Source organism: Cynocephalus volans, chromosome Y (assembly GCF_027409185.1).
Source record: "Cynocephalus volans isolate mCynVol1 chromosome Y, mCynVol1.pri, whole genome shotgun sequence".
NCBI lineage: Eukaryota > Metazoa > Chordata > Mammalia > Dermoptera > Cynocephalidae > Cynocephalus > Cynocephalus volans.
Genome location: NC_084479.1, coordinates 9358820 through 9371826, shown reverse-complemented (window position 1 = coordinate 9371826; position 13007 = coordinate 9358820).

Here is a 13007-nt window from a genome sequence, read left to right as displayed (position 1 = left end):
AATTACTTTTTGTCGTGTCCTTTTGACCTAGTTGGTGGCATTTACCTTTTGTTTGAGTTTGCTTTGCTTTATTAATTGCTGCTATGCCATCCATGTTAACTGCTGCTACATTAGTAGCAGCATATTTTCACCAGTGATTTGAAATGCTATCTTTCTTAAATACGAAATTTCTAGAAATCTTGGGTATCTCTTTGAATTCTCCATTCTTTTTCATTAGGTTTTATATTTACTTATAAACAAATTCCATATGGTCTTGATAATGAAGAATTTATAAAAAAAAAAATTTTCGATCTCTGGTAGACTTACCCCTCCCTTTTGATTTGTTTCCTCATTTTTTTCTGATGAACGATTAATGTTTCATCAACATTTTATAATCATCTTATTTTGTTCTAGGTGAAGAAACAAATGAGACTATTTTTAATGTGATCATGACACACGTATAAAATAACTTAGGAGAAAATAAAATCCTTAGGATCATGTGGCTTTCTGGCCAAGAAAATATCTCTGACATTTCTCTATCGTTTGTGTATGTATGTTTTAACAGTGTTCTAATGCTTAAATCGCATAGTTAAACAGGCTTTGTTGAGTTTTTGTTAGCTTTATGCCAAATATTTTAACAATTTTGTGGCTATTGAAAATGGAATCTTGATTTGTGTAATGTAATCTAGATAGTTATTGTTATTACATAAGACATTTATTAATTTTATATGTGAATTTTTCTAAATCGCAACATGTAAATTTTATTTTATTAAGTCGTCTTGTTCGTACTAGGCTTTTAATTAATTCTTTTTGATTTTCTAAATTCACAATACATACACATAACACATTTTTCTCCATCTTGAGATATACAAATACGTATGGTCAAACCTTATTTTATCTAGTGTTTTGATATTTATGAGTCTTACATTTTCTCAAAAGTAGTTTTGGCTTCTGTGGAAATTATTATGTGTTTTTCTTTCTCCTAATGCTTAAAGCTTTTGCAAAATATTGAAGTTAGTAATTCATCTCAAATTTAATTTTGTGAATGGTACCTAGCAAAAGCATAACTGGATTTTATTTCCAAATAAATAATATTTCAATCCCTGTAATGATGAAGTGCTTTCCCCTAAGTAATCTGAATCCTTTCCACACATACCAGAATCTGTTTCAAAATTCAAACTTTTACTCCACTGAACTATTCGCTTATTCTTTGCCAATCTCATGCACTTTCAAGTATGTTCCTTTGCAATACATTTTATTGGGCGGAGTAAATTTCCTCTTTGTTTTTATTATTATTGTTCTTCTTATGTCTTGAATATTTTGGGGGCCATTTTTGCACATAATTTTTTTTCATATTAACCTTGAGGTTATTTGACAAGTCCCCTATACATCACTCTTTGGAATTTTTCAAGTTTAGATTTATTGAATCTATTGGTTATCATAGATAGAATACATATATATGTGGCGTAACTTCCTAGCATCACTGCTGCCCGGCACATGGACACACGTGGGCATTTTGGTAGGAGCTGCTGTGTGGCTCCTGCGACAGGGGTATCTATGAACACATCTCCTGGGGCATCTGCTGGGACCTCTTCTTCCTTCATTCTCACAAGAGCTGGTCGTCACCAGACATACAGACCTGCCCATCTGATGGGGCAAATGCTATCTGAATAGTGAGCAAATTTCTGTGCATAATCATTAGGGAGGCCGCGGATGTCTGACATTTTCTGGCCACGTGAATTGCTTCCCTGTGGAACTGCAGGAATATGTCCTTTGTCCCTATGGATAAATGAGAACTCTTTGTACAACTAGGATGCATACTACCCTTTCTCTGCCCTTGAAGAATTTTCCAGTCTGGGGTTTGTCTTTTCACCTTTTGACATTATTCTGGTTTTTGTTTGGACCAGGAAAAGTCAGCATTTTCCTCAGTGGCTTCTGGCTCTCTGGTCATTCAACAGTAGTTCCTATTTCAAGATTATGGCAATAATAACTATCAGGGCTTTGTGTTTCTACATAGAGTCTTTGGTTTTTCTGTAATTTTCCTCTTACTAAAAACATAAAATGAAAATTAATCAGATCTTTCTCATATTATGCGGCCAGATACAAAAGGCCACATAACATATAACTGTACTGATAGGAACAATCCACGATTGGTAAATTCACACACACAGAAAATGGAGTGGTAGTCAGGCACAGGGAGAGGCGGGATGGGGAGTGACAGCTTAATGACTACAGAGTCGATGAAGCTGTTCGATCACTAGATGGTGGTAAGGGTTGCGCCATATTAAAAATGTACTTAATGCCACTGAATGGTAATTTTGAAAATATTAAAAACACTTTATTTTCTACAAGGGATATTATTGAAAATAAAAGATGAAAAAATTTGAGGAGATGCAGGACACAGACAAAAATGAGGAGAAGCACAGCGTCAAGGAAGGGCAAGAACAGATCTGGAGTGGGGACTGGTGAGGGTGTTTGTGGGAGCTCTGGAGCCAGGGCTCCCCTGGGTGCTGGTGTTTCTTCTAATTCTTCTGATGTTTCAGGAACGGTTATGTCAGGTTGCTCTAGCTCTACCTCTGGATCTTGATCTTTCTCCTGCTCTTTCTCTTGCTCTTTCTCCTGATCTTTCTCTTGATCTTTCTGTTGCTCCTGCTCTGGATCTTGCGTCTGATCTACCACTTGCTCTGGATCTTGTTCCTGCTCTACCTCTTGCTCTGGATCTTGTTCCTGCTCTACCTCTTGCTCAGGATCTTGCTCCTGCTCTACCTCTTGCTCTGGATCTTGCTCCTGCTCTACGTCTTGCTCTGGCTTGGGCTCTGGATCTTGATCTCGCTCTGCCTCTGGCAGTGGAGGTGGAGCTGGAGCTGGAACTCGAGCCGAACATGGCAGCAGCTCTTGGGACAGTTGTTCAGCCTGGGCGGAATCTGGAACTGGAGAGACAACAATTGAAAATATCAATGTGAGTTTCTATGTCTCATCCAATGACACTGTCTTTCTAGAAGCCCAAGTCCAGAGGCCCAGCCTCAGGAAGTCTCCCCAAACTGCAGGACACTGTATGATTGTTCTGAGTACTCAGTGCCCCTGTCGCCAGCCTGCTTCTGGAAACTCTGCTCTGTGTGGCCCAGCCCAGGCCCCTCCCCAAACCCGCACAGGCACCCACCCTCTTCCTCCTCACCCTCAGTCTCCGCCTCACTAGGCTCCAGGTGCTCCGGCTTCTCCAGCTGCGCCAGAAGAAGATCAGCCTTACGCTCCACCTCTGAACCTCTCATACTGATATGTACATAGGCCGAAAGAAACTTCAAAGAATGAAATTCAGGAGGCTCGTGGAAATCGGTGGAATAGAATTCCAGCCAGATCTTTAAGACAGAGGACATGGCACTGTGGGAGACAGGTGGGCAACAGCATCAGAGGCCTGGCCTATCCCTTTATGCTGCCCTCCCAAGGCTCCCCTGAATGAGCTGCAGTCTTGTACCCTCTGCCTGTGCCTGTCCATAGACCAGCCCATCCAATGTCCACCCCCAGTATGGCAGTTCTGGCACAGATGGGTCTGGCAGCCAAGGAGGGGCTGGCAAAAGCCTCCATGGGAGGAGCCTTCAACCACTGATGTGAGCACGTTTCCCTTCTTCAGGGAAACCTGACAACCTCCTCTGTCTGTGTCACTGCCCCATCCCTGCTGGAATGACCTGTCCACCCCAGGAGGGTGCTGTCTGCTCTGGGCATTACTCACTGGCACACAGGAGGTGTCCAGCAATATCTGATAAATGAGGAAACAGAGGGAGGCGCTGCTCCCCTGGCCTACCCAGGGCCCTTGGAAAAGCCCAAACTTGAGCTCACACGTGAATGTACTGCCCAAGTGTCTGCATGAAAATCTGCATATCCTTTTCCCAGTGACAGCAATCTCTTGGCCCTGACCACACTCTGCACCCTCAGCACCAGCTGAGCATCCCCATGGAGGCTCCAGCCCCGAGTGTGAGCGGGATGCTCTGCACACCTCCTGCTCTGGCTCAGCACGGGCTCTGGGGGTGTGGGCAGGGCTGGGTGGGAGGGCGTGGGGATGGATTCTCTCTGGGCTCCCTCTGCTCTCCAGGCTCTCGCACACCCTATGTTGCCTGAGACCACATCCCCAGCCGTCTTGACTCCTGTCCCTGCAGGGAAAGCCTTGAGCCCTCAGCCCTGTAGCAGGAATCATAAGATGTGTGAGAGCCAGAGTTCTGCCAGCCCCCCACCCACAGGCCCCCGCAGACCACACGCAGTTGTGTGGAGATGGGAGCCCCTCCTTCTGCACCTAAACCCCACTTACCATTTTAGCTGCTCCAGGGATTCGCCATCCCCGTCACAATCAGAAATCATGTTTCCATACCTAGAGGAGGTCAGGAGTGTGTCAAATCTACCATATGGTGGCACTACTTGCTTCTCATGTCTACTCTGACTGTCTCACCTCTGACTAGAATGGAAGCCCAGGAGGGCAGGGAATGCAGTCTCCTCGGTTCATTGGATTATGGTCAGTGCCCAGAAAGCGACTGCACATAGTGTGGCTTCACGTATGATTGTTGAAGGAATGAACCCCAACCAACTCCTCCCAAGATATCTGGGTGCACCTGAAGCCGCTCTGCCCGCCTCTGGTCTCCCTGCTTTGAATACACCCAGAAGCCTACAGATAGAATCTCAAATTTCCTGTAAAAATGTGAAAACAGTGAAGCCCAAGTCAATGAGGTCAGTGAGGGGGTGACAGAGACTTCCTCGTGGGGGTGTCAGGAATCCTGAATGAGGACGACCGTGGCCCCTCCAGCAGACCTTCCACAGGGCTGGACTCAGGAGCAGCACTTTCCATGGGGGACCCACTGGAGCTTGTTCCTGTGACCACCCACTGAACACAGGAGGAAACTGAGGCTCAGAGGGGTGTGGTGACAGTCCTAAGACTCACAGCTGGGAGGCGGCCTAGTGACACTGTGTGATCCAGGGCCTGAGTGCTCACCTGAGGAAAAGCAGGTTCAGCACATGCCGGGGACTGGCAAAGTTCTTGTAGCTTGACAGAAACAGGTGGACATAAGATCGGTAACCACCCAAGACAGCAGGCACCAGGTGCTCCACCCGCTTCTTCAGGGTGCGTGCCGGGACAGGAGACACCATGTGGGTGGCATCCGAGCTCAATGAAGATGTGTCTTCACTCTAGGACAGGACAGGGGAGAGATACACAGTGACAGCACCGTGAACCCCAAGGAGGGCAGGGGCTGGAGGCCAGTCTTAACCCCAGGGAGGACATGAGAAGACAGCCTGTGGGCCCAGGATTAATGTACAGGGTGGTGGTTGCCACCCCGGCATTCCCCGTTCACCCTCCAGCCAGACCTGAGGTGTGAACACACCAGGACCAGCAGGTTTATAAACCCCCCACCCTCTGCCCCTGCCCTGGGAGGGTGTCCCATGTCCCCGTTCCCCACACACTCAGGAGGAGGGGCTGCGGTCACCCAGGGAGGCTCATAGTGCTGGCCTGGCCTTGCGCAGCCTCCTCTGGGCCACCTGACATTACCTTTGGGGACCTCCTCCCAGACGGCCACAGGGGTCGAGGGCGAGGGCTGAACCAGCGCTGGAAGCATTGGACAAGCCTCTCAGCACAGGGCTTCCTGGGGCTACGGCCCCGGGACCTCGGGGTACAGCACAACATCTCACTCTGCCTGTGGCCAAGTGAGCTGGGGAAGGGGCTGTGTATAGAATGTGGGTGCCAGGTTACCGAGTTCCGAGTTCTGTTGGGGTCTGTCGTCAAGGAAGTGAAGTCACTTCCTGATACCTCATTTCCTGAGCCCCTCCTCTGTGTACAAGACTGCAAATGCCCCTCTGGGTACCTGTCTGCTGACCCTCCTTCCCCATGAACTCTCTCTATTGCCCACACTTCCACCAACACTGCCTGACCACACCCCTGTGCAAGGCCTGGGTGCAGCCAGCGTCCCAGCTCGGAGGAGATGCACGTAGGTTCATCCCCAGCTCCTGCTTCTTATCACTTTATGTGACCCTGGACAAGCCATTGTCACTCTCAAGACCTCCCCAGTCTCCCCTTTTGCACAGTGGGGCTGTTTCTAGCATCTTCTTCCTAGGGATGGCATCAGGCATGTGTGAGAAAACATCTCTGAAACCTATGGCCGGTGTCACATGCAGCTAATAAACAAGACTAGAGATAAAATCCACGACGGTGTGGAAGGTAGCATGGAATACGACGAACGACAGGTCTGGTTCCTGTCATATAATCTTGAAAATGTCACTTTTGCTCTTGGTCTGTTTTCCCTGTCTGCACCATGCGACAGTTGGAATTGCATGCATTCACATACTGCTTTCCTCCATAAAACCTCACAATGGCTTCGTGTGTATTTAGGTTTGGACTCAAGTGCCACATCTCTGTCTGTGTGGTTGGCGACTCCTCAGGGGCTCCCAGTGGTCCCCACCATCTGCTGCACACATCCTCACGTAATCCCCTGCCCTGCAGTGTGGACTGGACTTAGTGACTCACTTCTAACCAATACAGGATCAAAAGTGAGAAGGTGTCACTTTCTAAATGTCATTGTAACACGCCTGTCTCTAGAGTCTTGTGCTCTGTGTCCTCAGTTCTCTCTGTTTGTATCCACCATATGCCAAGCATGGTGCCGAGAGCTGGAGAAAGAGCTGATTCAGCTGCACCCTGGCTTGGGAGATGATCCCAGGATAAGAAAGAGGAGAAGACGTGCTATCGAGTGCCTGACATTCTAAGAGAGGAAAGTGATCTAGGAGGCCATCAGAATATTCTAGATTAGGAAGCTACCTGAAGATGGAAGGAAATGAACACCATTTGCAGAGAAGAACCAGAGCCGTTTGGTCCATTCTATGCCTGTACTCAACCTTATGAAATATAGAATTAGTAGTTTATCAAATTGCGTAAAAAATGTCAATTTTTATTTATATATAAACAAAATTTATAGATTTATTTGGAAGAATTGATATATTTTCCCTACTTATTTTCTCCTCTATGAACATGTACATCTCTTCATTGTCTTCAGTTTGTTCGTTTTTTCAATAACATTTTACACTCAGTGTTTAGAAATCATGATTGTAAAAATGCACCCTAATTATTCATGCAAACCTTATGAATGAAAATTTGGGGTGTTTCCAACCCTTAGTAATAGGTATTGTCATATTAACAATCTTGTCGACACCTCACCTTATAATTTTTCAAGGTTACATATGATATAGATTCCTGAATATTGGGTTACAGTATTAAATAGTAAATATACAAGTATAATTTTGCTAAATTTTGCGAGTTTCTGCTCCTTATGGGCTCTACCATTGGCATTCCACCACAGTGTATTATAATACCTGTATCCCCACAGTCTCACTAACAAGTGTGTTATCAAAAAATTAAATTTTGCAAATCTAATAGGTGAAGTCTTGTATTTCAATATATTTTAAATGCATAGTTCTCTATGAGGGATTTTAAGCACCTAATTAAGTATTGATGCCAATTTAAATTTCCTTTTGTGTTATTAGATTGTTCATATATTTTGTTCATTTTTATTTCATTTTGTTGGTCATTTCCATCTCATTTTTTCACACATCATTGTATTAGTGATATTATCCTAGTTTAAGAGGTTTTTTGTTTTTTTGCTTTTTTAAAAATTGAAACATTATTGATCACCCATTTGAAGTATTATAGCTTGTAATTACTTTTTGTCGTGTCCTTTTGACCTAGTTGGTGGCATTTACCTTTTGTTTGAGTTTGCTTTGCTTTATTAATTGCTGCTATGCCATCCATGTTAACTGCTGCTACATTAGTAGCAGCATATTTTCACCAGTGATTTGAAATGCTATCTTTCTTAAATACGAAATTTCTAGAAATCTTGGGTATCTCTTTGAATTCTCCATTCTTTTTCATTAGGTTTTATATTTACTTATAAACAAATTCCATATGGTCTTGATAATGAAGAATTTATAAAAAAAAAAATTTTCGATCTCTGGTAGACTTACCCCTCCCTTTTGATTTGTTTCCTCATTTTTTTCTGATGAACGATTAATGTTTCATCAACATTTTATAATCATCTTATTTTGTTCTAGGTGAAGAAACAAATGAGACTATTTTTAATGTGATCATGACACACGTATAAAGTAACTTAGGAGAAAATAAAATCCTTAGGATCATGTGGCTTTCTGGCCAAGAAAATATCTCTGACATTTCTCTATCGTTTGTGTATGTATGTTTTAACAGTGTTCTAATGCTTAAATCGCATAGTTAAACAGGCTTTGTTGAGTTTTTGTTAGCTTTATGCCAAATATTTTAACAATTTTGTGGCTATTGAAAATGGAATCTTGATTTGTGTAATGTAATCTAGATAGTTATTGTTATTACATAAGACATTTATTAATTTTATATGTGAATTTTTCTAAATCGCAACATGTAAATTTTATTTTATTAAGTCGTCTTGTTCGTACTAGGCTTTTAATTAATTCTTTTTGATTTTCTAAATTCACAATACATACACATAACACATTTTTCTCCATCTTGAGATATACAAATACGTATGGTCAAACCTTATTTTATCTAGTGTTTTGATATTTATGAGTCTTACATTTTCTCAAAAGTAGTTTTGGCTTCTGTGGAAATTATTATGTGTTTTTCTTTCTCCTAATGCTTAAAGCTTTTGCAAAATATTGAAGTTAGTAATTCATCTCAAATTTAATTTTGTGAATGGTACCTAGCAAAAGCATAACTGGATTTTATTTCCAAATAAATAATATTTCAATCCCTGTAATGATGAAGTGCTTTCCCCTAAGTAATCTGAATCCTTTCCACACATACCAGAATCTGTTTCAAAATTCAAACTTTTACTCCACTGAACTATTCGCTTATTCTTTGCCAATCTCATGCACTTTCAAGTATGTTCCTTTGCAATACATTTTATTGGGCGGAGTAAATTTCCTCTTTGTTTTTATTATTATTGTTCTTCTTATGTCTTGAATATTTTGGGGGCCATTTTTGCACATAATTTTTTTTCATATTAACCTTGAGGTTATTTGACAAGTCCCCTATACATCACTCTTTGGAATTTTTCAAGTTTAGATTTATTGAATCTATTGGTTATCATAGATAGAATACATATATATGTGGCGTAACTTCCTAGCATCACTGCTGCCCGGCACATGGACACACGTGGGCATTTTGGTAGGAGCTGCTGTGTGGCTCCTGCGACAGGGGTATCTATGAACACATCTCCTGGGGCATCTGCTGGGACCTCTTCTTCCTTCATTCTCACAAGAGCTGGTCGTCACCAGACATACAGACCTGCCCATCTGATGGGGCAAATGCTATCTGAATAGTGAGCAAATTTCTGTGCATAATCATTAGGGAGGCCGCGGATGTCTGACATTTTCTGGCCACGTGAATTGCTTCCCTGTGGAACTGCAGGAATATGTCCTTTGTCCCTATGGATAAATGAGAACTCTTTGTACAACTAGGATGCATACTACCCTTTCTCTGCCCTTGAAGAATTTTCCAGTCTGGGGTTTGTCTTTTCACCTTTTGACATTATTCTGGTTTTTGTTTGGACCAGGAAAAGTCAGCATTTTCCTCAGTGGCTTCTGGCTCTCTGGTCATTCAACAGTAGTTCCTATTTCAAGATTATGGCAATAATAACTATCAGGGCTTTGTGTTTCTACATAGAGTCTTTGGTTTTTCTGTAATTTTCCTCTTACTAAAAACATAAAATGAAAATTAATCAGATCTTTCTCATATTATGCGGCCAGATACAAAAGGCCACATAACATATAACTGTACTGATAGGAACAATCCACGATTGGTAAATTCACACACACAGAAAATGGAGTGGTAGTCAGGCACAGGGAGAGGCGGGATGGGGAGTGACAGCTTAATGACTACAGAGTCGATGAAGCTGTTCGATCACTAGATGGTGGTAAGGGTTGCGCCATATTAAAAATGTACTTAATGCCACTGAATGGTAATTTTGAAAATATTAAAAACACTTTATTTTCTACAAGGGATATTATTGAAAATAAAAGATGAAAAAATTTGAGGAGATGCAGGACACAGACAAAAATGAGGAGAAGCACAGCGTCAAGGAAGGGCAAGAACAGATCTGGAGTGGGGACTGGTGAGGGTGTTTGTGGGAGCTCTGGAGCCAGGGCTCCCCTGGGTGCTGGTGTTTCTTCTAATTCTTCTGATGTTTCAGGAACGGTTATGTCAGGTTGCTCTAGCTCTACCTCTGGATCTTGATCTTTCTCCTGCTCTTTCTCTTGCTCTTTCTCCTGATCTTTCTCTTGATCTTTCTGTTGCTCCTGCTCTGGATCTTGCGTCTGATCTACCACTTGCTCTGGATCTTGTTCCTGCTCTACCTCTTGCTCTGGATCTTGTTCCTGCTCTACCTCTTGCTCAGGATCTTGCTCCTGCTCTACCTCTTGCTCTGGATCTTGCTCCTGCTCTACGTCTTGCTCTGGCTTGGGCTCTGGATCTTGATCTCGCTCTGCCTCTGGCAGTGGAGGTGGAGCTGGAGCTGGAACTCGAGCCGAACATGGCAGCAGCTCTTGGGACAGTTGTTCAGCCTGGGCGGAATCTGGAACTGGAGAGACAACAATTGAAAATATCAATGTGAGTTTCTATGTCTCATCCAATGACACTGTCTTTCTAGAAGCCCAAGTCCAGAGGCCCAGCCTCAGGAAGTCTCCCCAAACTGCAGGACACTGTATGATTGTTCTGAGTACTCAGTGCCCCTGTCGCCAGCCTGCTTCTGGAAACTCTGCTCTGTGTGGCCCAGCCCAGGCCCCTCCCCAAACCCGCACAGGCACCCACCCTCTTCCTCCTCACCCTCAGTCTCCGCCTCACTAGGCTCCAGGTGCTCCGGCTTATCCAGCTGCGCCAGAAGAAGATCAGCCTTACGCTCCACCTCTGAACCTCTCATACTGATATGTACATAGGCCGAAAGAAACTTCAAAGAATGAAATTCAGGAGGCTCGTGGAAATCGGTGGAATAGAATTCCAGCCAGATCTTTAAGACAGAGGACATGGCACTGTGGGAGACAGGTGGGCAACAGCATCAGAGGCCTGGCCTATCCCTTTATGCTGCCCTCCCAAGGCTCCCCTGAATGAGCTGCAGTCTTGTACCCTCTGCCTGTGCCTGTCCATAGACCAGCCCATCCAATGTCCACCCCCAGTATGGCAGTTCTGGCACAGATGGGTCTGGCAGCCAAGGAGGGGCTGGCAAAAGCCTCCATGGGAGGAGCCTTCAACCACTGATGTGAGCACGTTTCCCTTCTTCAGGGAAACCTGACAACCTCCTCTGTCTGTGTCACTGCCCCATCCCTGCTGGAATGACCTGTCCACCCCAGGAGGGTGCTGTCTGCTCTGGGCATTACTCACTGGCACACAGGAGGTGTCCAGCAATATCTGATAAATGAGGAAACAGAGGGAGGCGCTGCTCCCCTGGCCTACCCAGGGCCCTTGGAAAAGCCCAAACTTGAGCTCACACGTGAATGTACTGCCCAAGTGTCTGCATGAAAATCTGCATATCCTTTTCCCAGTGACAGCAATCTCTTGGCCCTGACCACACTCTGCACCCTCAGCACCAGCTGAGCATCCCCATGGAGGCTCCAGCCCCGAGTGTGAGCGGGATGCTCTGCACACCTCCTGCTCTGGCTCAGCACGGGCTCTGGGGGTGTGGGCAGGGCTGGGTGGGAGGGCGTGGGGATGGATTCTCTCTGGGCTCCCTCTGCTCTCCAGGCTCTCGCACACCCTATGTTGCCTGAGACCACATCCCCAGCCGTCTTGACTCCTGTCCCTGCAGGGAAAGCCTTGAGCCCTCAGCCCTGTAGCAGGAATCATAAGATGTGTGAGAGCCAGAGTTCTGCCAGCCCCCCACCCACAGGCCCCCGCAGACCACACGCAGTTGTGTGGAGATGGGAGCCCCTCCTTCTGCACCTAAACCCCACTTACCATTTTAGCTGCTCCAGGGATTCGCCATCCCCGTCACAATCAGAAATCATGTTTCCATACCTAGAGGAGGTCAGGAGTGTGTCAAATCTACCATATGGTGGCACTACTTGCTTCTCATGTCTACTCTGACTGTCTCACCTCTGACTAGAATGGAAGCCCAGGAGGGCAGGGAATGCAGTCTCCTCGGTTCATTGGATTATGGTCAGTGCCCAGAAAGCGACTGCACATAGTGTGGCTTCACGTATGATTGTTGAAGGAATGAACCCCAACCAACTCCTCCCAAGATATCTGGGTGCACCTGAAGCCGCTCTGCCCGCCTCTGGTCTCCCTGCTTTGAATACACCCAGAAGCCTACAGATAGAATCTCAAATTTCCTGTAAAAATGTGAAAACAGTGAAGCCCAAGTCAATGAGGTCAGTGAGGGGGTGACAGAGACTTCCTCGTGGGGGTGTCAGGAATCCTGAATGAGGACGACCGTGGCCCCTCCAGCAGACCTTCCACAGGGCTGGACTCAGGAGCAGCACTTTCCATGGGGGACCCACTGGAGCTTGTTCCTGTGACCACCCACTGAACACAGGAGGAAACTGAGGCTCAGAGGGGTGTGGTGACAGTCCTAAGACTCACAGCTGGGAGGCGGCCTAGTGACACTGTGTGATCCAGGGCCTGAGTGCTCACCTGAGGAAAAGCAGGTTCAGCACATGCCGGGGACTGGCAAAGTTCTTGTAGCTTGACAGAAACAGGTGGACATAAGATCGGTAACCACCCAAGACAGCAGGCACCAGGTGCTCCACCCGCTTCTTCAGGGTGCGTGCCGGGACAGGAGACACCATGTGGGTGGCATCCGAGCTCAATGAAGATGTGTCTTCACTCTAGGACAGGACAGGGGAGAGATACACAGTGACAGCACCGTGAACCCCAAGGAGGGCAGGGGCTGGAGGCCAGTCTTAACCCCAGGGAGGACATGAGAAGACAGCCTGTGGGCCCAGGATTAATGTACAGGGTGGTGGTTGCCACCCCGGCATTCCCCGTTCACCCTCCAGCCAGACCTGAGGTGTGAACACACCAGGAC